At 42.6% G+C, this 27917-nt stretch overlaps 1 protein-coding gene across 1 annotated transcript in view; it reads right to left on the reverse strand.

Annotated features, from left to right (window-relative positions):
• Positions 1-27917, reverse strand: part of vstm4b (V-set and transmembrane domain containing 4b) — a 70539-nt gene that overhangs the window by 26680 nt on the left and 15942 nt on the right. The window lies entirely within an intron of this gene.

The raw sequence follows: 27917 nt of genomic DNA on the forward strand, positions 1-27917 counted from the left end.
AAAGTCAGTAGACGCAAGACTGAGTACATGCGTGTGAATGAGAGGCAGTTACAAGGAGTAGAAGTGGTGAAAGTAGATGAGTTTAAATATTTGGGGTCAACTGTTCAAAGTAATGGAGAGTGTGGTAGAGAGGTGAAGAAGAGAGTGCAGGCAGGGTGGAGTGGGTTGAGAAAGGTGGCAGGAGTGATTTGTGACCGAAGAATATCAGCAAGAGTAGTATACGTTAGTTTACAAGACAGCTATGTCTTGTAAACTAATGTAAGACGTAAGACAGTGAGACCAACTATGTTGGACGGTTTAGAGACGGTGGCACTAACAAAAAGACAGGTGGCAGAGCTGGGGATGTTGAGATTCTCTTTGGGAGTGACAAGAATGGACAAGATTAGGAATGAACATATCAGAGGGACAGCTCAGGTGGGACAGTTTGGAGACAAAGTCAGAGAGGCGAGATTTGAGATGGTTTGGACATGTGCAGAGGAGGGACCCAGGGTCAAATACATAAAACTGAATTTATAAATTCTGTATTTTGTATGGGAATGTATCCAGTGGTTACCCATCCAGCTAGGATAACTGCGAACACATCAACACTTATTGACAATATACTGACAAATGCTCCTGTGGGGAATTCAGAGAGGGGACTACTTATTAGTGACATCAGTCATCATTTGTTGGCTTTTGCAGTTTTCAGTTGTTTAGATGATAAAATTGACCATACTGAAATTACAAATTTCAAAATGAAAATAACAGAGGAAACTTCTTAGAATGGATTTAAGGGATCAAAACTGGAGTGACATTTATATTGAGCACATTGATCAGTCTTATGAATCATTAATTTCTTTTATTTCCAGTTTATATGCTAAACATTGCCCTTTGGTGTTAAATGTTGGAAATAAGCAAAATGTTGACAAACCTTGGATCACTAAGGGACTGCAAAATGCATTTAAAAAGAAAAAAAAAAATCTGTATAAGCAGTTTTTAAAGCTAAAGAAGATATGACATTCCTTGTAGACAATATCTATATAGAGGTTGGCAACAGAATTTTCAAACAAACAATAGGGATACCTATGGGAACAGATTGTGCTCCACTTTTCGCGAACATTTTCCTTTTTTATTATGAATATAAATTTATGAAAGATAAACTTAAAACTAAAAGCAAGTCAGCAAAAACCTTTAATAATACCTTCTGTTACATTGATGACCTACTTACTTTAAATAACCCTAATTTTGAGAATGAAATTAAAAATATTTATCCATCAGAATTAGAACTAAAAAAGACTACAGAAACCAATAAAAAACTCTCATACTTAGATATAGAGTTGAGCATTATAGATAGACAGTTTAGAAAAGCCGATTTTCGACAAACGGGATGATTTTAACTTTCACATTGTAAAATTTCCTTGTATGAGTAGTAACATACCGAGTAAACCTACAACCCCTGGCAATAATTATGGAATCACCGGCCTCAGAGGATGTTCATTCAGTTGTTTAATTTTGTAGAAAAAAAGCAGATCACAGACATGACACAAAACTAAAGTCATTTCAAATGGCAACTTTCTGGCTTTAAGAAACACTATAAGAAATCAGGAAAAATAATTGTGGCAGTCAGTAACGGTTACTTTTTTAGACCAAGCAGAGGGGAAAAAATATGGACTCACTCAATTCTGAGGAATAAATTATGGAATCACCCTGTAAATTTTCATCCCCAAAACTAACACCTGCATCAAATCAGATCTGCTCGTTAGTCTGCATCTAAAAAGGAGTGATCACACCTTGGAGAGCTGTTGCACCAAGTGGACTGACATGAATCATGGCTCCAACACGAGAGATGTCAATTGAAACAAAGGAGAGGATTATCAAACTCTTAAAAGAGGGTAAATCATCACGCAATGTTGCAAAAGATGTTGGTTGTTCACAGTCAGCTGTGTCTAAACTCTGGACCAAATACAAATGACATGGGAAGGTTGTTAAAGGCAAACATACTGGTAGACCAAGGAAGACATCAAAGCATCAAGACAGAAAACTTAAAGCAATATGTCTCAAAAATTGAAAATGCACAACAAAACAAATGAGGAATGAATGGGAGGAAACCGGAGTCAACGTCTGTGACCAAACTGTAAGAAACCGCCTAAAGGAAATGGGATTTACATACAAAAAAGCTAAACGAAAGCCATCATTAACACCTAAACAGAAAAAAACAAGGTTACAATGGGCTAAGGAAAAGCAATCGTGGACTGTGGATGACTGGATGAAAGTCATATTCAGTGATGAATCTCGAATCTGCATTGGGCAAGGTGATGATGCTGGAACTTTTGTTTGTGTTGTGAAAGTGTAGGAACACGGACCCACAACAGGGGGCGCAAATGAACGGACAATGGAGAAGGTAAATAACAAGGTTTTACTGTTGTGGAACGTGCACAACCAATACAACAATTGACAATTTGGGGTTAAGCCGAATTCCACTGGTGTCGTGTGGGCAGGCTCGAAGGTAGGAGACGTCCATCCAAGTCGAACCGGAACCACCCAGATTTCCTCTGCCACCGAACCCTGGAAGTACTGGAACCGCCAAGTCCCGAATTCCCAGGTGGCCACTGCCTCCGCTCGTTGGATCCGGTACTGCTGGCAAGAGAACAAACACACAGGTGTGGATGCGGCTGCACCCAGTAACACAGAGAGGGGAGAAGCCGTCTCCACCTCACGTCACAATACTGCAGGAAGGTGAGTACTTATCTTTGAGTAGACAGCTGTCCTGCAATGCTCAACAAGAAAGGCAATATAATATAGCAGAGAATTGTACCTCTATCTTAAGGCGATATCTCGGCACTGAGGTGGAGACGCCGTCCTGGTGATATACCTCCGTGCTGAGTGGAGTCAGCTGTGTCCAGTAATGGGTGACAGCTGTCACCCTGGCTGCTCTCGTAAGGCGGCAGCACCCTCTGGTGCCTGGAGCCCGCACTCCAGGCAGGGCGCCCTCTGGTGGTGGTGGGCCAGCAGTACCTCCTCTTCAGCGGCCCACACAACAGGACCCCCCCCTCAACGGGCGCCTCCTGGCGCACGACCGGGCTTGTCCGGATGGCGACGGTAGAAGTCGGCCAGGAGGGCCGGGTCCAGGATGAAGCCCTTCTTCACCCAGGAGCGTTCTTCGGGGCCGTACCCCTCCCAGTCCACCAGGTACTGAAAACCCCGGCCCATTCGACGGACCGCCGGTCTGCATGTTTCTTCGCCCTCGTCCGGGCCTTCAACAAAGCAGAGCGGACGGCACGCCACACCCGACGGCACCTCCGTAGGTGGGCCTGGACCGAGGGCACACCGACCTCTCCCTCAACCACCGGAAACAAGGGGGGCTGATACCCCAAGCACACCTCAAACGGGGAGAGGCCGGTGGCTGATGACACTTGACTGTTGTGGGCGTACTCGATCCAGGCCAGGTGGGTACTCCAGGCCGTCGGGTGCGCGGATGTCACACAGCGTAGTGTCTGCTCCAGTTCTTGGTTGGCCCGCTCTGCTTGCCCGTTGGTCTGGGGGTGATACCCGGACGAGAGGCTGACCGTGGCCCCCAGTTCCCGGCAGAAGCTCCTCCAAACGTGTGAGGTAAACTGGGGACAGCGATCGGAGACGATGTCTGATGGTATCCCATGCAGACGGACGACGTGGTGGACCAGGAGGTCCGCTGTCTCCTGGGCCGTTGGTAGCTTCGGGAGGGCCACGAAGTGGGCCGCCTTGGAGAAACGGTCCACTATTGTGAAGACGACGGTGTTTCCCTGGGACGGCGGGAGACCCGTGACAAAGTCCAGGCCGATGTGGGACCAGGGGCGATGAGGCACGGGCAGCGGCTGTAGCAGCCCTGAGGTCTTTTGGTGGCCGATGCCGGGGTCCGGGTCACGGGTCAGGGCCTCCCGGACGGTCTTCTCCACATCCCAGGTGAGGGCGGCCACGATAGCGGACTCCGGGATGATGGGATCCGGGGGATCCGACGGTTCCGTTTTGACTTCGTCTTCGTGTACCCGGGACAATGCATCCGATCTTTGATTCTTGGTCCCGGGACGGTAGGTAATCCGGAAGTCAAAACGGCCAAAGAACAGTGACCAGCGGGCTTGCCTGGGGTTCAGCCGCTTGGCGGTCCTGATGTACTCCAGGTTCCGATGGTCAGTGAAAACTGTGAACGGCACGGCTGTTCCTTCCAACAGATGTCTCCACTCTTCGAGGGCCTCTTTCACCGCAAGGAGTTCTCGATTGCCGACGTCATAGTTCCGTTCGGCCGGGGTCAACCTGCGGGAAAAATAGGCACACGGGTGAAGGACCTTATCGGTCTTCCCGCTCTGGGAGAGCACCGCTCCTATCCCTGAGTCCGAGGCGTCCACTTCAACCACTAACTGGCGGCTAGGGTCGGGCTGCACCAGAACTGGTGCAGACGAGAAGCGCCGTTTCAACTCCTTGAACGCGGCTTCGCACCGATCCGACCAGGTGAAGGGGACTTTTGGTGAGGTCAGGGCTGTCAGGGGGCTAACAACCTGACTGTAGCCCTTAATGAACCTCCTGTAGAAATTAGCAAAGCCGAGGAACTGTTGCAGCTTCCTACGGCTTGTGGGTTGGGGCCAATCTCTCACCGCCGCAACCTTGGCCGGATCAGGGGCGACGGAGTTAGAGGAGATGATGAACCCCAAGAAGGACAAAGAGGTGCGGTGGAACTCACACTTCTCGCCCTTCACAAACAGACGGTTCTCCAACAACCGCTGTAGGACCTGACGGACATGCTGGACATGAGACTCAGGATCCGGGGAAAAGATGAGTATATCGTCTAGGTACACGAAGACGAACCGGTGCAGGAAGTCCCGCAAGACATTGTTTACCAACGCTTGGAAAGTCGCGGGAGCATTAGTGAGACCGAACGGCATGACCAGGTACTCAAAATGACCTAACGGGTGTTAAATGCCGTCTTCCATTCGTCTCCCTTCCGGATCTGAACCAAATGATACGCATTCCTAAGATCAAGCTTGGTGAAGATTCTGGCTCCATGCAAGGGGGTGAACACAGAATCCAACAAGGGCAACGGGTATCGGTTGCGAACCGTGATTTCGTTCAACCCCCTGTAATCAATGCATGGACGAAGCCCGCCATCTTTTTTACCCACAAAAAAGAAACCAGCACCCATCGGGGAGGTGGAATTTCGGATCAACCCGGCAGCTAATGAGTCCCGGATGTAGGTCTCCATTGATTCGCGTTCCGGCCGTGAGAGGTTGTACAGTCTACTGGACGGGAACTCACTGCCTGGAACCAAATCAATGGCACAATCATACGGGCGGTGGGGAGGAAGTGTGAGAGCCAGATCCTTGCTGAACACGTCTGCAAGGTCATGGTACTCCGCCGGCACCGCCTTCAAATTGGGCGGGACTCGGACCTCCTCCTTAGCGTGGGAGCCGGGACGAACCGAGGAACCTAGACTCTCCCGATGGCAGGTCTCGCTCCACTGCACCACTACCCCGGACGGCCAATCGATCCGGGGATTGTGCTTTAGCATCCAGGGAAAACCCAAAACCACACGGGAGGTGGCTTGAGTCACAAAGAACTCGATCACCTCCCGGTGGTTACCTGACACCACCAGAGTTACAAGTGGTGTCTTATGCGTGATCGGAGGGAGTAGGGAGCCATCTAGTGCCCGAACCTGTACGGGTGAGGTAAGAGCCACCAGAGGGAGCCGTATCTCCCTAGCCCATCTGCTATCCAACAGATTCCCCTCAGAGCCCGTGTCCACCAGTGCTGGGGCCTTCAGGGTAGAATCCTCATACAGGATCGTGACCGGGAGTCGTGTGGCAATGTGGGTGTGTCCCACGTGAATGTCTCGACCCACCCCTAGCCCAGTCTCTAGGGGCGGGCGTTTGGCGTTTGACCGCTCGGGGCAGTCTCTCACATGGTGCTCTATTGAACCACAAACAAGACACGCTCCGTGGGTCCATCTCCTCTGTGCATCTGGTGCCCTAAATGTTGCCCTACTCGTGTCCCTAGCTTCGTCAGTAGGGGGAGATGTGACCCCACGGAGCGCAGGGGCTGTGGAGCGTGGGGAAGGCGGAGCTTGGTCGGAACCGGAAGGGAGAGGGATGACACGTGCGTGGCCACGCCCTTCGCCTCGTTCCCGACGGCGTTCTTCTAGCCGGTTGTCGAGTCGTATGACTAGATCGATGAGCCCATCTAAGTCCCGCGGTTCGTCCTTCGCCACCAGGTGCTCTTTTAGGACCAGTGACAGTCCGTTTACAAAGGCGGCGCGGAGGGCAGTGCTATTCCAGCCGGATCTCGCCGCCGCGATGCGGAAGGCGACTGCATAGGCAGCTGCGCTCCGACGCCCCTGTCTCATTGACAGTAGCACGGTTGAAGCGGTCTCTCCTCTATTGGGGTGATCGAACACCGTTCTGAGCTCCCGCAGCAAACCCATCGTATGTATGAAGGAGCCGTGAGTTCTGCTCCCAGAGCGCTGTAAAGCGCGTGCCTCCCCACGAAGCAGGTTTATTACATAAGCTACTTTGCTAGCGTCAGTCGCGTACATCACGGGACGCTGTGCGAAGACGAGCGAACACTGCATCAAGAAATCCGCGCACGTCTCCACACAGCCTCCGTACGGTTCTGGAGGGCTCATGTATGCTTCTGGGGACGGAGGGAGGGGCCGTTGAACGACCAGTGGAACGTCACTATCACGCGCAGGATCCACGGGAGGGAGAGCCGCAGCGGCGCCCGGGGGGCGCGCTTCCACTTGTGCGGCGAGAGCCTCCACCCTGCGGTTTAGGAGAACATTCTGCTCGGTCATTAAATCCATCCGAGTGGTGAAAGCGGTGAGGATCCGCTGCAACTCACCGATTACCCCTCCCGAAGACGCCGACGCGCCCTGTTCTTCCATTGGCCGTTCAACAGCCGGTTGACGCCCCTCGGGATCCATGACGCTGGCCGAGATATCCTGTTGTGAAAGTGTAGGAACACGGACCCACAACAGGGGGCGCAAATGAACGGACAATGGAGAAGGTAAATAACAAGGTTTTACTGTTGTGGAACGTGCACAACCAATACAACAATTGACAATTTGGGGTTAAGCCGAATTCCACTGGTGTCGTGTGGGCAGGCTCGAAGGTAGGAGACGTCCGTCCAAGTCGAACCAGAACCACCCAGATTTCCTCTGCCACCGAACCCTGGAAGTACTGGAACCGCCAAGTCCCGAATTCCCAGGTGGCCACTGCCTCCGCTCGTCGGATCCGGTACTGCTGGCAAGAGAACAAACACACAGGTGTGGATGCGGCTGCACCCAGTAACACAGAGAGGGGAGAAGCCGTCTCCACCTCATGTCACAATACTGCAGGAAGGTGAGTACTTATCTTTGAGTAGACAGCTGTCCTGCAATGCTCAACAAGAAAGGCAATATAATATAGCAGAGAATTGTACCTCTATCTTAAGGCGATATCTCGGCACTGAGGTGGAGACGCCGTCCTGGTGATATACCTCCGTGCTGAGTGGAGTCAGCTGTGTCCAGTAATGGGTGACAGCTGTCACCCTGGCTGCTCTCGTAAGGCGGCAGCGCCCTCTGGTGCCTGGAGCCCGCACTCCAGGCAGGGCGCCCTCTGGTGGTGGTGGGCCAGCAGTACCTCCTCTTCAGCGGCCCACACAACAGTTTGGTGCTGTTCCAATGAGATTTATAAAGATGACTGCCTGAAGAGAACATGTAAATTTCCACAGTCATTGATGATATGGGGCTGCATGTCAGGTAAAGGCACTGGGGAGATGGCTGTCATTACATCATCAATAAATGCACAAGTTTACGTTGATATTTTGAAAACTTTTCTTATCCCATCAATTGAAAGGATGTTTGAGGATGATGAAATCATTTTTCAAGAAGATAATGCATCTTGCCATAGAGCAAAAACTGTGAAAACATTCCTTGCAAAAAGACACATAGGGTCAATGTCATGGCCTGCAAATAGTCCGGATCTTAATACAATTGAAAATCTTTGGTGGAAGTTGAAGAAAATGGTCCATGACAAGGCTCCAACCTGCAAAGCTGATCTGGCAACAGCAATCAGAGAAGGTTGGAGCCAGATCAGCTTGATGAAGAGTACTGTTTGTCACTCATTAAGTCCATGCCTCAGAGACTGCAAGCTGCTATAAAAGCCAGAGGTGGTGCAACAAAATACTAGTGATGTGTTGGAGCGTTCTTTTGTTTTTCATGATTCCATCATTTTTTCCTCAGAATTGAGTGAGTCCATATTTTTTCCCTCTGCTTGGTCTAAAAAAGTAACCGTTACTGACTGCCACAATTTTTTTTCTTGATTTCTTATAGTGTTTCTTAAAGCCAGAAAGTTGCCATTTGAAATGACTTTAGTTTTGTGTCATGTCTGTGATCTGCTTTTTTTCTACAAAATTAAACAACCGAATGAACATCCTCCGAGGCCGGTGATTCCATCATTTTTGCCAGGGGTTGTACATACGGTGTTTACACCTCTCAGTTAGTCAGAATTGGTCGCATCTGTGATAATTACCAAAGTTTTTTCACTAGACACCATAAACTTACTAGTAGATTAGTTAAACAAGGGTTTCTGTATAACAAAGTGGTTCTTCAGTTCAAAAGATTTTTTTTAATAGACATCAAGAAAGTTTGGGGTTCCCATTAAAAAACATGTAGAAGATGGAATTTCTTCTAGCTAAATTAGCTAACCATAACCTAAGAAATAGGGTAAACCTTAGATAAAACCTATAACATATTATATCTGAGCCTTTGTTTATATAGTTATACTGCTACAATTATAGCTTAGCCTATTAGCTATTAATTATATAATAAGCTGCCTCACCCTCATTCACCATATATATATATACACACACACACACATACATATATATATATATGCTAGTTTAATGTTTAACGTTTTAAGTGGTTACTGGGATGATCAGCTGTATTTACATGTGTTCCCACGCAAGGGTGAAGCTACTGAATACTGTGTTAGAAATATGAGCAGAAGAAGAAGAAACAGCAAGATGTGTAACGCTGGCAGCTGCAGGTTTGGTGATTAAAACGGCCGCCGTTTTTCTCTTTTCTGCAAATATACACTCAACAAAAATATAAATGCAACACTTTTGGTTTTGCTCCCATTTTGTATGAGATGAACTCAAAGATCTAAAACTTTTTCCACATACACAATATCACCATTTCCCTCAAATATTGTTCACAAACCAGTCTAAATCTGTGATAGTGAGCACTTCTCCTTTGCTGAGATAATCCATCCCACCTCACAGGTGTGCCATATCAAGATGCTGATTAGACACCATGATTAGTGCACAGGTGTGCCTTAGACTGCCCACAATAAAAGGCCACTCTGAAAGGTGCAGTTTTATCACACAGCACAATGCCACAGGTGTTGCAAGATTTGAGGGAGTGTGCAATTGGCATGCTGACAGCAGGAATGTCAACCAGAGCTGTTGCTCGTGTATTGAATGTTCATTTCTCTACCATAAGCCGTCGCCAAAGGCGTTTCAGAGAATTTGGCAGTACATCCAACCAGCCTCACAACCGCAGACCACGTGTAACCACACCAGCCCAGGACCTCCACATCCAGCATGTTCACCTCCAAGATCGTCTGAGACCAGCCACTCGGACAGTTGCTGAAACAATTGGTTTGCATAACCAAAGAATTTCTGCACAAACTGTCAGAAACCGTCTCAGGGAAGCTCATCTGCATGCTCGTCGTCCTCACCGGGGTCTCGACCTGACTCCAGTTCATCGTCGCAACTTTGCACAGTCATTGAAGAGGGGTGGACCAACATTCCACAGGCCACAATTGACAACCTGATCAACTCTATGCGAAGGAGATGTGTTGCACTGCATGAGGCAAATGGTGGTCACACCAGATACTGACTGGTATCCCCCTCCCAATAAAACAAAACTGCACCTTTCAGAGTGGCCTTTTATTGTGGGCAGTCTAAGGCACACCTGTGCACTAATCATGGTGTCTAATCAGCATCTTGATATGGCACACCTGTGAGGTGGGATGGATTATCTCAGCAAAGGAGAAGTGCTCACTATCACAGATTTAGACTGGTTTGTGAACAATATTTGAGGGAAATGGTGATATTGTGTATGTGGAAAAAGTTTTAGATCTTTGAGTTCATCTCATACAAAATGGGAGCAAAACCAAAAGTGTTGTGTTTATATTTTTGTTGAGTATATGTACTTATGTCTCTATATACATTTCTACACGCTTTATTTTTTCTTGTTCCCCCCTTTTAAATATTATTATATTTAAGTAAATATTGGAGGAGTGGGGTACAATTAGTTATTCCTAACAGCTAATGTTAGCTTATCTTGCGGGCCTTAGCAATGTTCATCGTAGCTTACAAAATAGTTGGTTCTTTTGTGTTTGATAACCCACATTAATTCAGACTTTTGCCCACATTTATTTTATATGTATTTGTTAATACCGTTACTGTAGGTTTAACTACGCTATTAAGATAAGATAAACTTTATTGATCTCACAGAGGAGAAATTCATGTTATTATACTTTATACACTAATTATCATTTTTGTTTATCGTGTTAGCTTGCTGGGTACGGTTGGCTTATTCACGGCTAATTTAGCTCTTCTACTATAACTAGCTTATTTTCCCCATTTACAATTCTATTTTACATGGTGTAGATTTTTAATGATTTATCAGTTTATGTGTTCCTCTAAAGACATCAACATGTAGTACCTATGTTCTTAGGTTTCCATTTGATAGCATAATGATGATACTTTTTATTTTCCTATAGTATGCTAACAGAGTTACTTTAGATAGATCCCAGTACACTCACAGCTTCTGCTTCTACAGCTTAACCTACTAACTATATTTGATTTTAATACTAGTCTACGTACCAATTACCTTTACTACAATCTTTTCCTATGATGTCTTACCTTCTTATGTCTTATTATTTATTATATAGACCTTTTTTCTTGAGCTGCTTGGGTGGGTAGGGAGAGTTCCCATGGGATAAAAAAGCTTTTTAACCTGCCATCCCTGGTTCTCAAGACCAGACACCTAAGTGGCTCTACTCTACTCTTTTCTGCTCTCCTATTTTACTCTTCCTTTTTAGATATACCTTTGTATACTGGCATAGTTCCACCTTAGAATTGGAATATAATATATAAAATATACCTTACTGAATTTTCATATAAAAACAAATTAACTTACATTATTCAGTGTTGTAAAAGGCAGTATTATAGTGATTTATTAGAAAAATAAAACAAATATTAAGGGTAATTGAAAACATTTAAATGAAATCATAAACAGGAAAAAGGTGTTCAAGAATATCCTGCATTTTTTACACAAATACTAATACAGTTGTTAAGGAAAATAAAGCTATAGCACATCATTTTAATGATTACTTTGTTTATTTGGGTAAAAAAATTGCTAATTCAATTGCATCTTCTAAAATGTGCTCTTTGGATTACAGAAAAACAATTAATAAAATTCAGGATTCAATGTTCATTTAAGTAACTGCTGAATACGAAATAATTCAAATCAAATCAATTTTATTTATATAGCGCCAAATCACAACAAACAGTTGCCCCAAGGCGCTTTATATTGTAAGGCAAAAGCCATACAATAATTACAGAAAAACCGCAACAGTCAAAACGACCCCAAGAGCAAGCACTTGGCAACAGTGGGAAGGAAAAACTCCCTTTTAACAGGAAGAAACCTCCAGCAGAACCAGGCTCAGGGAGGGGCAGTCTTCCGCTGGGACTGGTTGGGGCTGAGGGAGAGAACCAGGAAAAAGACATACTGTGGAGGGGAGCAGAGATCAATCACTAATGATTAAATGCAGAGTGGTGCATACAGAGCAAAAAGAGAAAGAAACACTCAGTGCATCATGGGAACCCCCCAGCAGTCTAAGTCTATAGCAGCATAACTAAGGGATGGTTCAGGGTCACCTGATCCAGCCCTAACTATAAGCTTTAGCAAAAAGGAAAGTTTTAAGCCTAATCTTAAAAGTAGAGAATAATTGAGTTTATGAATAATTTACATTATTCACAAACTCAAGGAAAAAAAAAAAAAAACAACTGATAGCGATAATGTTGCGATGTTTTTTATTAAAAATATTATTGTTTGTATTGTTAAACTTTTCAGGTATATCTGTAACTTGTCACTAATGACTGGGAAATTAAATTAGCTAAAGTGAAACCGCTGTTTAAATCTGGTGACAAACATGTCTTTTTAAATTTTAGGCCAATCTCAACCTTAATTTTGTTAAAACTAAATTGCCAAAAGCCATTGCAGTCTTAGATAAAGCACAAAATTTCATTTCCCAATACTCATTAACTTTTTTATATCATTCATTGCTATTTCCATATGTGACCTACTGTATTGAAGTATGGGGAAATACATATAAAACTAATACTAATCCAACATTTTTGTTGCAAAAGAAAGCTATAAGAATTATTTGTAACAAATCATATTGTGAGCCAATGAATCCATTGTTTTCTTGTTTACATATTTTAAAATTCTTGGTTGATTACATCACAATACAAATTATGTATAAATTTAAAAATAAACTGTTACCACAACATGTCCAAGACCTGTTAAAACTGAGGGACTCCAGTTATAATTTGAGAGGGATATATTTTTTGAGAAATTAAGGATCAGAACTGTGATTCTGTTAAAGTTGTTAACATCTGGAATATCTGTCCTGACAATATTTAAGAACTTGGTACTTTAGTTGCCTTTAAAAGGCATTACAAGAGTAATAAAATTGCTTTCTATAGTTTGAAGACTTGGGTTTATCAATTTTTGTTAATGCTTTCGGGCTTGAGTGTTGTGTGCCATTGTTTGTCTGGTTGTGTTTGGTAAACTTGAGTTCATTGACTAATTTTGCACCTTTTTTGGTATTTGACATCACGGGTGTGTGTATGTGTAGGTATGTATGCGTATATATATATATATATATATATATATATATATATATATATATATATATATATATATATATATATATATATATATATATATATATATATATATCTGGTGCGCTTAATGTCACATGAGAAGAAATAAATTGTCCTTTTTGCAACAGAGTCAAAAGAAAAGAAAGACAGACCCAAAGAACTCAGGGTCTAACAACTGTAACATAAAATGTGGAAAAAGCGCAGTGCCGTGAATACTTTCCGGATGCACTATAAAACACGTTAAAGCTAGAACGTGCTCAAACTCTTTCACCCCACTGTATGTTTTACAAATATCTAAATATTCCTAAAACGTATGTGAGTTTGTTTAGCCTTTGAGACGCCGTGCAGGCTGCGCTGTGACTGAGCTAATGTGTGAACCCTTTGACCTTTGTAGACACGTTTATTGTAGTGGCAGTAAGACGGGTAGTTTTGTGTTTGACACAGACTGTGGAAAAACCTGGTCATCAAATGTTACTTGACCGCTGTACTTCCGTGATTTTATAGTCATACAAGTACACATGTGCACACGTAAAGTCTGTCATCTGGTGGTTTCATCCCCCCAGGATGTGACACGACAATCAGTATTTTTGAGCTTTGTCATTTTATTTATTTTATGAGATCAGGTTTCAAAATTAGAATTCAGACTTTATTGAATTAACATTTAATTCATTATGTACTTCTATTCCTTAATGACTTAAAGATTCACCAAACTGTGTTTTTATGACATCACTGAGACTGGAAACTGCTCTTATATTCTTGAGATTGGCTGCTTGTCAACTCTGTTGTTATGACAACTAAATTAGCAGTGTTCAGCCCAAACTGTGACCTTTGGCCTTTTTATTCATATTGCTCAAATCAAACTGCACGTGTGCTTCCTTCGACGAAAATAACTTCCCACATCCTTGACCGCAAAGGTTTAAGCAGCAGATGGGATGCACCCGTTCGCTCGACTCCTCACCACAGACAAACATCCGAACTTAACTGTCCTCAGTACAACTGTCTCTTATTCCACTTCTGCTGAGCCCCTTTGGACTCCATCTGCGCCACCTCTGGGAGGGAAACTCTGTGTCGGAGCCAAAGTCAACACTGCGCCGCAGGGAATGCGCGTCTGCGTGAACAGACGTGGCTGTGGACATCCCAAAAGTCACAGCTGGTTGGAATGTTTCCATGGAAAGTGTGGCAACTTCTAATGTTGTTCATTGTGGAGAAGAACACTGATGCTGCCACAGCAGCTTGTTCTTGTGAATTGTTTTACAAATACTGCAGAGATTAAATATTTAACTTCAACCAGTGTTTGGATGAAGACATTTTCGTGCCATGGTCACACGAGTATTTGGAGCAAATCTCTAATTATTACAAAGTAATTCACTCCAGCCTCCAGGCTCAGTGGAACACCTGAGGCATGGACCTTGTAAAATGCATAGAGTGAACCGATCAATAAACGGGCGATCCACTTCTGTTTCCAGATCCATATCTCCGCTCAGACCCGCAGCAGAGACACACCCCAGCGCTGACTGTTGAAACATGGAGAACGCAGACGCTGGTCCAGAGTAAGCAAATTTCAGCCTCAGATAACACCAGGAGTCCAGGTTGATACACTTTCCACCCAAAGTCCAAAAGACCTTTTTTCTTTTGTTTTTTTGCAACTAACACAATTAGAACAATTTGCACCAACACCAGTAAAATTGCTGCAAAAAACAAGGCATTAGGGAAAAAAATACAACTGGGCAGACATTGAAATGGAAGATCTGTACAAATTTTTTGGACTTCTGATATACATGTCGGTGGTGTCATGGCCAAGTCTTCAAGACTACTGGAAGCAAAGTCATATTTTGTCTGTGCCTTTTCCAGCGAAAGTAATGACCGGAGACAGATTTAGATCAATATTCTGGAACGTCCACCTAAGTGATCCAGATGAGGCTGCAGAAAATGATAGAAAAAAGGGAACAGTAGGTCATGACAAACTGTTTGGAGTCAGGCCTCTTTATGATGGCATCCTCAGTACCTGCCAGGCTTATTACCACCTGAGGAGGGAGCTGGCAGTGGATGAAAGGATGGTGGTGACGAAGTCAAAAACTGGAATGACTCAATATTTGAAGGACAAGCCAACAAAATGGGGCATGAAACTTTTTGCGTTGGCTGTTTCAAGTAATGGCTACACACTCAAGTTCACCATTTACACTGGAACGTCTGTGACAACAAGTGAGCACAGGCTGTCATACAGTGTGGTCATGAAGCTGATTCAGCCATCCTCACTTTCTTTCTTTCTTTATTGTTTATTTGATGAGGACTTTGCACATTAATGAACACTTTGTACATTTTCATGCCTTAGTGTAAATATGCCAGTTTTAGCTAAAAGCTGCTTTCCATCTGTAGTCCTCAGACACACAACAAACAATAATTACAATAAATAAATTAAAACAAAACATGAGATTATATACAATACATCTCACCTGTGTTGACAGGTTTGATTGTTTTTGAGCCATTTTTTAAGCTCATTTTTAAAAGCACTCAGGGTGGGACTGTCTCGTATCCTTGTTTGAAGGCTGTTCCAGTTTGTCCAACCCTTCACAGAGATGGTGTTTTGTCCTGTGGCAGTTCATCTGAGGGACACCTCACAGTCACCTCTAGAAGCAGACTGAGTCCTGAGGTTAGGATCTCTATGTCTAATAAATTCCTCCAGAGGAGGAGGGGCTAGGCCATGGAGAGTTTTGTAGATGAGACAAGCACGCTTAAACATTATAAAGTTGGTAAAACTTAAAAGATGGTATTTCTCCAGAATTTCACAGTAATGAGTGGAAAATGGCTTTTTGGCAAACACTTTGATGGCTTTTTTATAAAGTTGCTCTAAAGGTTTTAGTACTGTCATGCCAGCAAATGATCATGTTGTGCAGCAATATTCAATATGAGACAGGATCATACAGTGAAGGTACGATCTACCAGCATCAGTCGAAATACAAAGCCTGATTTGTTTAAAGTTTTGAAGGCTACATTTTACAGTGTTGACAACTTTTTTCACATGTTTTTTGAAGGAAAGATTAGAGTCCAGGATGATTCCAAGGTACTTGAAATGGGATACCGTTTCAAGTACCTCTCCACCTATCGACACTTTGAGACTGTTCTCTACTGGTCTTTTTGAAAATGTCATACAAACTGTTTTAAGTTGTGTTAAGCATCAGGCAGTTATCATCAAGCCAGTCTTGTACCTTGTTTAAAATATTGGTAAGTTTGTAAGATATTATATCAGTTGTAGAACCATAGGTGTAAATGACTGCATCGTCTGCATACATTTGAGTATTGAGATCACAGCATACCTCTGGAAGGTCATTTATGTATAATGAAAATAATAAGGGCCCCAGGACTGACCCCTGTGGGACACCTACAGGACAGCTATGAAAGGAGGATTTGACTCTGTCAACTGTAACACATTGAGTTCTATTTAAGAGATATGACTCAAACCACTGAACTGCACCAGGTGAGAAATTAAAGTATGTGAGTTTATTAAGCAAAACTTTGTGATTGATGGTGTCAAATGCCTTCCTGAAGTCAAGAAACACTGCACCTACATAGGAATACTTATCCAATAGACACTTAACCTTTTCAGTTAAGATACAGTTGGCTGTTTCAGTTGAGTGGTGTGACTGAAACCCAAACTCCATTTGATGTGGTGTGAAGCCTTTATCAAGGTGTTTGATCAGCTGATTTCCAACCCATTTTTCAGCTACCTTGGAGATAACTGGAAGAATACTGATTGGCCTGTAATTGGCCACGTGAGTTTTACAGCCCGATTTAAAAATGGGAGTCACTGAAGCAACTTTCCAGGCTGTTGGGACTGTTTTATGATGAATTGACAAATTAACCAAATGTGTGATAGGTTGTACTAAGGCATTAGCGTGTGTTTTTATAAAGTTGGTATCCATACCATATACATCTTTAGCTTTGGAACATTTAAATCCTTTAATAATTTTTAATACTTCGTCTTCAGTTATTTTGTCCAGTTGAAAAATGGGTTGGTCACAGTTTAGAACACAAGGTGCAACAGAGGTGGAGGAAAACTGATTTGTTATTTTGAGCATTAGCAAAAGCATTATGTTAGTTTTTGAGCTACCTTCTCCATGGTTTTTCCATGGGTATACAGTGTCATCAGCATACATAATTGTTTTAACATTGCAGACAGATGGAAGATCATTAACAATAAAGTGTGAACAACAGTGGCCCTAAAATAGAGCCCTGAGGCACACCTAGTCTGCAAGGTGTTAAAGGGGATGTTACTTCACTCATAGTTACACACTGCTGCCTGTCACTGAGGTACGATCTTATCCAATGAATTGTATTGGTATGAAAGCTGAATTTAATTAATTTGTTAAGAAGAAGTTCATAGTTAACAGTGTCAAAAGCCTTCCTCAAGTCCAGAAAGACTGCTCCTACCACTCCTCCCATATCCAAACTGGATTTTATTTCTTCTAAAAAATAACAGCATGCAGTCTCGGTTGAGTAGTGTTTTCTAAAACCAAACTGAAGAGGATGTAAAGCCTCAACAGACTTGAGATGTTTCATCAACTGCATTACTACAACTTTTTCAAAGACTTTGGAGTTGGTTGGAAGGATACTGATAGGCCTATAGTTGGAGCCTTGGAGGTTGTCTCCAGACTTGTAGACAGGCTTAACCACAGCTGTTTTTAAAACCGTGGGGAAGCTGTTTTCACATATTGACTGTTGTTGATTGAAAGTTTTATCACTTTTGTTAAAACTGGGGTTAGAGTTTCTTTGTGTTCCTTTAAGAAAGTGGTGTCAATACCAAAGACGTCCTTAGTTTTACTCTTGTTTAGTTGCGAAATAACTTTTCTAACATTTCTAAACATTTTCTTCCACAATATTATACAATTTAAAAGAGTCATTACAATCATTTTCAAGTTTCAAGGAACAATAATAATTACAAAAATTGTCTGCCAATTTCAGAACAGAATCAAGAAAATAATCATTAAAGTATATTGCCAATTCAGCATTATCATTGTTAATTACTCCATTTTTTTCAAGTTGTAATTTATCACAATTTGGTTTTTCTCTTCCCAGTAATTTGTCCATACTCCTCCAGAGTTGTTTACTGTTCCCTTTTGCCTCTTTAATCAGATTTAAGAAGAAATTTCCCTTTACCTTTCTAAGGTGCATAGTAACTTTATTTTGCAAACTTTTGAAAATGTAATGATCAGTGATTAATTTTGTTTTGAGAAAACGTTTAAGAGCCATATCCCTCTGTTTCATTAGATCCCAGAGAGAGCTATTAAACCATGGCAGTTGCTTTTTCTTTGGTTTCCTCTGCTTCAGTTCAGTATATTTAGCAACTGTGTCCTTTATAGCTAAAATTATATTACTGCATGAGCGATCACAACATTCATTATCAATTTTACAGCAACAGTCTATTTCTTTTATTTCTTTCTCCAGAGGAGTTTGATTTTTCTTTGGAATGTAAGGATTTTTACATTGATTTTTAATATTTTTATTTCTGTTTCGTAATTTATTCAATTTTCTTGCAACAAGGTTTAGATTATGATCCGACAGCCCAGTTATTAAATTGTATATTTTCGTTATTCTGTCTGGTTTGTTAGTAAATATTAGGTCAATCAAAGTTTGAGAGTTCTTAGTTAATCTGGTGGGCTTATTTATCAATTGTGACATTTGTACTGAATTTGCAATGTCTTGAAGCTTTCTTTTCTTTACTTTATCCAACCAATTGACATTAAAATCCCCCATTAGTAAAATTTCTTTCCTTTCATATTTCTTAAGTATTTCAGTTAAACCAGTATAAAAGTCATCTTTTGCATTTGGAGGACGATAAACAGCAAGAATGATAAAAGACATCTGAGGTGATAGAGTTATTGTGACACCAACACATTCCAAGGTATGTACTGGAATATCTATTGCATGACTGTCGATGCTGTCTTTCATGTAGATCAGAACCCCGCCCCCTTTCCCCTTCCCTCTGTCCCGTCTATAAACTTTATATCCAGCAATTGTAAACATGGATAAAGGAGTCGTAGGTGTCAACCAAGTTTCCGTAAGACAGAGGTAATCCAGATTTGAGTCCGTAAGTAAATGATCCATTTCGAAATCATGCTATGTATGTTTATGTGTCCACCAAATATTCCTTTCGGTTTGGTCCTTGTATTCCATAAAACAGACGCATGGTTTACAGTTTGAAAGAGTTTTGTGTTGCATTGTTTAGATGCAACAACAGCCTGTAGTGAATCTAATTTATACTTGTCACAGCGTCTTTGGCACACCGTCACATGAGACTAAGCGTGCACCGGCCGCAACCCAGCTCCCAAACAACTGCGATGTAGTGAGGGCCAGCATGCACAGCAACACTATTAACACATAGCATGCCTGTGCTTGGATATTTTTTATCAGAGGCCACAGTGTCCATATTGTTAAGGCAGTTGTTAAGTCAGGTGGCTTTCCAGGTAGTTTTAGAAAAGGTGAGGCAAACACTTGATATTTAGGCATTGTTACCAAGGCTTCAGGTGATGATGATTTCAACCATGTCCCAGAGATACCTAGGATGTCTATATTAGAATCAGTCAGAAGATGGTCCATTTGTTCACGTTTGTTACACAGACTATGAATGTTCAAATGACCACAAAACAGTCCCTTTGGTTTACAGTTAGGGTCCCATACAGTTCTTGCCTGATTCAGAGTAGTGAACAAGTTTGCACGCCTATGTTTTCTAAAAACTTTATTTCTTGGCTTTACCTTAATGTAGTCTTGAGAGGTAACAGACAAGTTAGTGACTGAGCTTTGCCTGGTTAGCTCCCCTGCTAACACTGATGTAGAAGATCGAGATCTCATGTCTGCTGGGCCGTTAGCAGTAGGCGCGACCCCGTTGCTGGTAGCATTAGCTCCCCTGCTAGCCCCGCTGAAGAACATGGAGGCCTCAAGTCTGCTGGTCCATTAGCCGTAGGCTTGACCCCGTTGCGGGCCGCTGGTGGCGTTAGCTCCCTTGCTAACACCACTGGAGAAGATGGAGGTCTCATGTCTGCTGGGCCGTTAGCCATAGCCGCAACCCCGTCGCAGATCACTGGTGGCGGTAGCTCCCCTGCTAACACCATTGGTGGCATTAGCTCCCTGACTAGCACTCCTGGTGGTGGAGGCCCCTGGACTGCTAGGCTATTAGCCTTAGGCATGACCCCATCTGGAGTCGCCAGTCTGTTAATAGTCAGTGTTGGTGCAGGTAGAAGAGCCCATCCAACCCTAGGTGGATCACAGGAGCTGCTGGTCCACTGCTACAGGCTAAGCGGGTAGCCACGCCATGCCAGATCTCATGCTCAATCAGGTCAGCCACTACATTAGTGTGATGGAACGGACCAGGGCACTGATGTAGGTCCCCAGATAGCAGGAGGAACATTACTACCAGAAATGCGTAGCTTCGCTGTGACTTAGGCGTGGTCCCAGAGCACTGTTGAACGGCTGCCGAGCTGTGATTGAATGAAGGTGGTGGCTAGGACATATCTCCCAAAACCAAAATGTTTACTTACTTGGGTTTTTGGAGTTTTTATTTCACAGTTTTAAATTGCTGTTTAGGTAATGTCCATTCAAAATATTCCCAGTGTCGATATAATAAGAGATACTTGTGAGCAGCGCATTAGTGAAGAGAGCTGCTGCAATGCCTGTCACCCCTGGTGCCGCCATCTTTTTTTTCAATCAATGTTTCTCAAGGACACATGGACCAAGCACATTACCTCGTTTCTGCTTCAAACTGCCTCTTTTTTTTTTTTTTTGGTACTGGGTACCACATTTACTGGCTACACATCAGAATTTTGGCTCTCTGTTGGGACTGTTTACACTGAGACTGCTACCTGCTGCTTTGGACTTGAATTAACAGTCTTTTTCAAGACTTTTTTACTTTTTTACCTTTTTACTTTTTTTTTTTTATTTTTACTTTTTTACTGTGCTCCAACGCCTAAGGAAGACCTCTAACGGTCGAAACATCGCGACGGAGCACTTTTATCAGCTAACTTTCATCAGCGTTGGCAAGCTAACTAGCTTGCTAACGCTTTCGTTTTTATTATTTTTATTTTCTCTTTTAGCACTGTTGTCGTGCGTTGCCTGTGCTGCTTCATGGCCTGTTTGGTGCCTTGATTGGGGCACTCCTTCTGCTGAATCACCTTTAAATTATTTACACATTATTCACTTTGTGTGTTTTTAGGAATCCGCTAGGTTGTGTAGCTACTAGCTCTTAGCCGATTTAGCATGGCGGCTTCTCCTGTCTCTCCCGCACTTTTCTGCTCTGGGTGTGAAATGTTTAGTTATTCCTCGGCCTCCTTTAGCAGTAACGGTACTTGTAATAAGTGTAGCTTATTCGTAGCTTTGGAGGCCAGGCTGGGCGAATTGGAGACTCGGCTCCGCACCGTGGAAAATTCTACAGCTAGCCAGGCCCCTGTAGTCGGTGCGGACCAAGGTAGCTTAGCCGCCGTTAGTTCCCCCCTGGCAGATCCCGGGCAGTCGGGAAAGCAGGCCGACTGGGTGACTGTGAGGAGGAAGCGTAGCCCTAAACAGAAGCCCCGTGTACACCGTCAACCCGTTCACATCTCTAACCGTTTTTCCCCACTCGACGATACACTCGCCGAGGATCAAACTCTGGTTATTGGCGACTCTGTTTTGAGAAATGTGAAGTTAGCGACACCAGCAACCATAGTCAATTGTCTTCCGGGGGCCAGAGCAGGCGACATCGAAGGACATTTGAAATTGCTGGCTAAGGCTAAGCGTAAATTTGGTAAGATTGTAATTCACGTCGGCAGTAATGACACTCGGTTACGCCAATCGGAGGTCACTAAAATTAACATTAAATCGGTGTGTAACTTTGCAAAAACAATGTCGGACTCTGTAGTTTTCTCTGGGCCCCTCCCCAATCGGACCGGGAGTGACATGTTTAGCCGCATGTTCTCCTTGAATTGCTGGCTGTCTGAGTGGTGTCCAAAAAATGAGGTGGGCTTCATTGATAATTGGCAAAGCTTCTGGGGAAAACCTGGTCTTGTTAGGAGAGACGGCATCCATCCCACTTTAGATGGAGCAGTTCTCATTTCTAGAAATCTGGCCAATTTTCTTGGATCCTCCAAACTGTGACTGTCCAGCGTTGGGACCAGGAGGCAGAGCTGTGGTCTTATACACCTCTCTGCAGCTTCTCTCCCCCTGCCATCCCCTCATTACCCCATCCCCGTAGAGACGGTGCCTGCTCCCAGACCACCAATAACCAGCAAAAATCTATTTAAGCATAAAAATTCAAAAAGAAAAAATAATATAGCACCTTCAATTGCACCACAGACTAAAACAGTTAAATGTGGTCTATTAAACATTAGGTCTCTCTCTTCTAAGTCCCTGTTGATAAATGATATAATAATTGATCAACGTATTGATTTATTCTGCCTAACAGAAACCTGGTTACAGCAGGATGAATATGTTAGTTTAAATGAGTCAACACCCCCGAGTCACACTAACTGTCAGAATGCTCGTAGCACGGGCCGTGGCGGAGGATTAGCAGCAATCTTCCATTCCAGCTTATTAATTAATCAAAAACCTAGACAGAGCTTTAATTCATTTGAAAGCTTGTCTCTTAGTCTTGTCCATCCAAATTGGAAGTCCCAAAAACCAGTTTTATTTGTTATTATCTATCGTCCACCTGGTCGTTACTGTGAGTTTCTCTGTGAATTTTCAGACCTTTTGTCTGACTTAGTGCTTAGCTCAGATAAGATAATTATAGTGGGCGATTTTAATATCCACACAGATGCTGAGAATGACAGCCTCAACACTGCATTTAATCTATTATTAGACTCTATCGGCTTTGCTCAAAAAGTAAATGAGTCCACCCACCACTTTAATCATATCTTAGATCTTGTTCTGACTTATGGTATGGAAATAGAAGATTTAACAGTATTCCCTGAAAACTCCCTTCTGTCTGATCATTTTTTAATAACATTTACATTTACCCTGATGGACTACCCTGCAGTGGGGAATAAGTTTCATTACACTAGAAGTCTTTCAGAAAGCGCTGTAACTAGGTTTAAGGATATGATTCCTTTGTTATGTTCTCTAATGTCATATACCAACACAGAGCAGAGTAGCTACCTAAACTCTGTAAGGGAGTTAGAGTATCTCGTCAATAGTTTTACATCCTCTTTGAAGACAACTTTGGATGCTGTAGCTCCTCTGAAAAAGAGAGCTTTAAATCAGAAGTGTCTGACTCCATGGTATAACTCACAAACTCGTAGCTTAAAGCAGATAACCCGTAAGTTGGAGAGGAAATGGCGTCTCACTAACTTAGAAGATCTTCACTTAGCCTGGAAAAAGAGTTTGTTGCTCTATAAAAAAGCCCTCCGTAAAGCTAGGACATCTTTCTACTCATCACTAATTGAAGAAAATAAGAATAACCTCAGGTTTCTTTTCAGCACTGTAGCTAGGCTGACAAAGAGTCAGAGCTCTATTGAGCTGAGTATTCCATTAACTTTAACTAGTAATGACTTCATGACTTTCTTTGCTAACAAAATTTTGACTATTAGAGAAAAAATTACTCATAACCATCCCAAAGATGTATCGTTATCTTTGGCTGCTTTCAGTGATGCCGGTATTTGGTTAGACTCTTTCTCTCCGGTTCTTCTGTCTGAGTTATTTTCATTGGTTGCTTCGTCCAAACCATCGGCATGTTTATTGGACCCCATTCCTGCCAGGCTGCTCAAGGAAGTCCTACCATTATTTAATGCTTCAATCTTAAATATGATCAATCTATCTTTGTTAGTTGGTTATGTACCACAGGCCTTTAAGGTGGCAGTAATTAAACCATTACTTAAAAAGCCATCACTTGACCCAGCTATCTTAGCTAATTATAGGCCAATTTCCAACCTTCCTTTTCTCTCAAAGATTCTTGAGAGGGTAGTTGTAAAACAGTTAACTGATCACCTGCAGAGGAATGGTCTATTTGAAGAGTTTCAGTCAGGTTTTAGAATTCATCATAGTACAGAAACAGCATTAGTGAAGGTTACAAATGATCTTCTTATGGCTTCGGACAGTGGACTTATCTCTGTGCTTGTTCTGTTAGACCTCAGTGCTGCTTTTGATACTGTTGACCATAAAATTTTATTACAGAGATTAGAGCATGTCATAGGTATTAAAGGCACTGCGCTGCGGTGGTTTGAATCATATTTGTCTAATAGATTACAGTTTGTTCATGTAAATGGGGAATCTTCTTCACAGACTAAAGTTAATTATGGAGTTCCACAAGGTTCTGTGCTAGGACCAATTTTATTCACTTTATACATGCTTCCCTTAGGCAGTATTATTAGACGGTATTGCTTAAATTTTCATTGTTACGCAGATGATACCCAGCTTTATCTATCCATGAAGCCAGAGGATACACACCAATTAGCTAAACTGCAGGATTGTCTTACAGACATAAAGACATGGATGACCTCTAATTTCCTGCTTTTAAACTCAGATAAAACTGAAGTTATTGTACTTGGCCCCACAAATCTTAGAAGCATGGTGTCTAACCAGATCGTTACTCTGGATGGCATTTCCCTGATCTCTAGTAATACTGTGAGAAATCTTGGAGTCATTTTTGATCAGGATATGTCATTCAAAGCGCATATTAAACAATTATGTAGGACTGCCTTTTTGCATTTACGCAATATCTCTAAAATCAGAAAGGTCTTGTCTCAGAGTGATGCTGAAAAACTAATTCATGCATTTATTTCCTCTAGGCTGGACTATTGTAATTCATTATTATCAGGTTGTCCTAAAAGTTCCCTAAAAAGCCTTCAGTTGGTTCAGAATGCTGCAGCTAGAGTACTGACGGGGACTAGCAGGAGAGAGCATATCTCACCCGTGTTGGCCTCTCTTCATTGGCTTCCTGTTAATTCTAGAATAGAATTTAAAATTCTTCTTCTTACTTATAAGGTTTTGAATAATCAGGTCCCATCTTATCTTAGGGACCTCGTAGTACCATATTACCCCATTAGAGCGCTTCGCTCTCAGACTGCGGGCTTACTTGTAGTTCCTAGGGTTTGTAAGAGTAGAATGGGAGGCAGAGCCTTCAGCTTTCAGGCTCCTCTCCTGTGGAACCAGCTCCCAATTCAGATCAGGGAGACAGATACCCTCTCTACTTTTAAGATTAGGCTTAAAACTTTCCTTTTCGCTAAGGCTTATAGTTAGGGCTGGATCGGGTGACCCTGGACCATCCCTTGGTTATGCTGCTTTAGACGTAGATTGTGGGGGGGTTCCCATGATGCACTGTTTCTTTCTCTTTTTGCTCCGTATGCATCACTCTGCATTTAATCATTAGTGATCGATCTCTGCCCCCCTTCACGGCATGTCTTTTTCCTGTTTTTTTCCCTCAGCCCCAACCAGTCTCAGCAGAAGACTGTCCCTCCCTGAGCCTGGTTCTGCTGGAGGTTTCTTCCTGTTAAAAGGGAGTTTTTCCTTCCCACTGTTGCCAAGTGCTTGCTCATAGGGGGTCGTTTTGACCGTTGGGGTTTTTCATAATTATTGTATGGCCTTGCCTTACAATATGGAGCGCCTTGGGGCAACTGTTTGTTGTGATTTGGCGCTATATAAGAAAAAAGTTGATTGATTGATTGATTTACATGGCCAATTGCTACATGAGTCCCAAACCGTTCATGGACCTGGCTAACATGAAGTTTGGGGCATGTGGCACATACAGGGAGAACAGAGGAGAATACCCCAGAGGAAGGGCAAATGCTCTCACAAAAAATCTGAAAGAGGATCTATAAGATGGATAAGAGAGGGGCTGGACACACGGGAGGTGTCTGTGTGCTCCACCATCCATCATGTGTTTTCAGGTGAGATAGTGCGGAGAAGGGTGAAGGATGCGAAGGATGGATGCTGGAAGGTGAAAGACATTCCTTGTCCTACTCCAGTGTTGGCTTATAATAAAAACATGGGTGGAGTCGACTTATCTGACCAGCTCATCCAGGACTACTCCACGCATTGGAAAACTACACGCTGGTACAGGACAGTGTTGCAGTGTTGTCCTTTACATTGCAATCATAAATGCATTCATCTTGCATCGTGAGATCAGCAGTGTCAAGCAAGTGCAGCCCATGACACACAAGGACTTTATGGTGGAGCTGTTGTGTCAACTGTGTGGCACAGACAAAACAGGTGTCCCACAGAACAGGAGCCAGATCCACATTCCTGTGCCAATTGTGACAGGCACAGATCCTCACCAAAAAGCCACAAAAGGCAGATTGAGATGCCAATGGGGCCTTCAGGTGGACAACAAGAGGAGTGACACACCGTGGAAGTGTCAGGCCCTGTGTCTTGTGTTGGACAGGAATTGTTTTTTTGAGTGGCACAAATAGTTTAGTATTTCCTGCACTATATTTGTACATATGTTTTTGAAATTCTAAATCTTATTGTGTAATCTGACTTTTGTAAATAATTGTACCAAAAAAAAAAAAAAAAAATGCCTGAAACATTTCCTGCATTTATGTAAATAGTTGTATTTAACTTTATTTTTTTTTGCTACATTTGTACATATGTTTTTGAAATTTACAATTTCTATTTATATTTGAAGTTATGAAAATGGTTCGTTAAAAAAGTTTGTGGTTTTTACAGTAAAAAAACCTAACTTTTTCCTACTTGGATTTGATGTTTTTTGTGTGATTTTAAGTTCACTGTTAATACAGTAGATCAATGAATGAAAAACTGGAAAGTCACACAGGTGAGGCTGTGCTGAAAAATGACACCAAACAAGGCCAGATAAACACTTTTTAAAGGTAAATTTTAAAGGTAACACCAAAAGTAGTCAAAAACGGCCAGTTATACCCTGGAGTCCAGAGGGTTATGTACGCATGCTTTTAAAACAGAAGATTATTGGCCACCTGCCCATTCTTTACATACAAACCCAATTCCAATGAAGTTGAGATGTTGTGTCAAATGTGAATAAAAACAGAATACAATGATTTGCAAAGCCTCTTCAACGTATATTCAACTGAATACACCACAAAGACAAAATATTTAATGTTCAAACTGAGACGTTTTTTTGTTTTTGTGCAGATATTTGCTCATTTTGAAATGGATGCCTGCAACACATTTCAAAAAAGCTGGAACGGGGCAACAAAAGACTGGAAAAGTTGATGAATGCTCAAAGAACACCTGTTTGAAACATTCCACAGGTGAACAGGTTCATTGGAAACAGGTGAGTGTCATGATTGGGTATAAAAGGAGCATCCCCAAAAGGCTCAGCCGTTCACAAGCAAAGATGGGACGAGGATCACCACTTTGTGAACAACTACGTGAAAAAATAGTCCAACAGTTTAAGAACAACGTTTCTCAACATTCAATTGCAAGTAATTTAGGAATTCCATCATCTACAGTCCATAATATAATCAGAAAATTCAGAGAATCTGGAGAAGGCCGAAAACCAACATTGAATGCCCGTGACCTTTGATCCCTCAGGCAGCACTGCATTAAAAAACAACATCATTGTGTAAAGGATCTTACTGCGTGGGCTGAGGAACACTTCAGAAAACCACTGTCAGTTAATACATTTCGTCGCTGCATCAACAAGTGCAAGTTAAAACTCTACCATGGAAAGTGAAAGGCACACATCAACAACAACATCAACAACAACTGAATAAAAAACAAAGCCCTTTTATCACTCGATGCTGAGAAGGCATTTGATAGAGTTGAATGGATTTATCTCAGTGGTTTTGAAGAAATTTGGATGTGGCAAGAATTTTATGAAATGGATAAAAATTTTAAGGCCCCTTCACACATAGTACGAATGAGGCTGGGTGGTGCATGAAGGAGGATTGGGACAACAGCTCACATGCCTGTAGATGAGCTTCCTGAAATATTTCAGAAAAAGGAAGGAGGATGGATGTGGAGAGGAGAGGAATCAAACAGTTTCCCTTCTATTATTATTTTTATGAGTAAGTGAGGACTTTTTAAAAAAAGTTAGGGTTAGC

Source organism: Thalassophryne amazonica, chromosome 18 (assembly GCF_902500255.1).
Source record: "Thalassophryne amazonica chromosome 18, fThaAma1.1, whole genome shotgun sequence".
Classification (NCBI taxonomy): Eukaryota; Metazoa; Chordata; class Actinopteri; order Batrachoidiformes; family Batrachoididae; genus Thalassophryne; species Thalassophryne amazonica.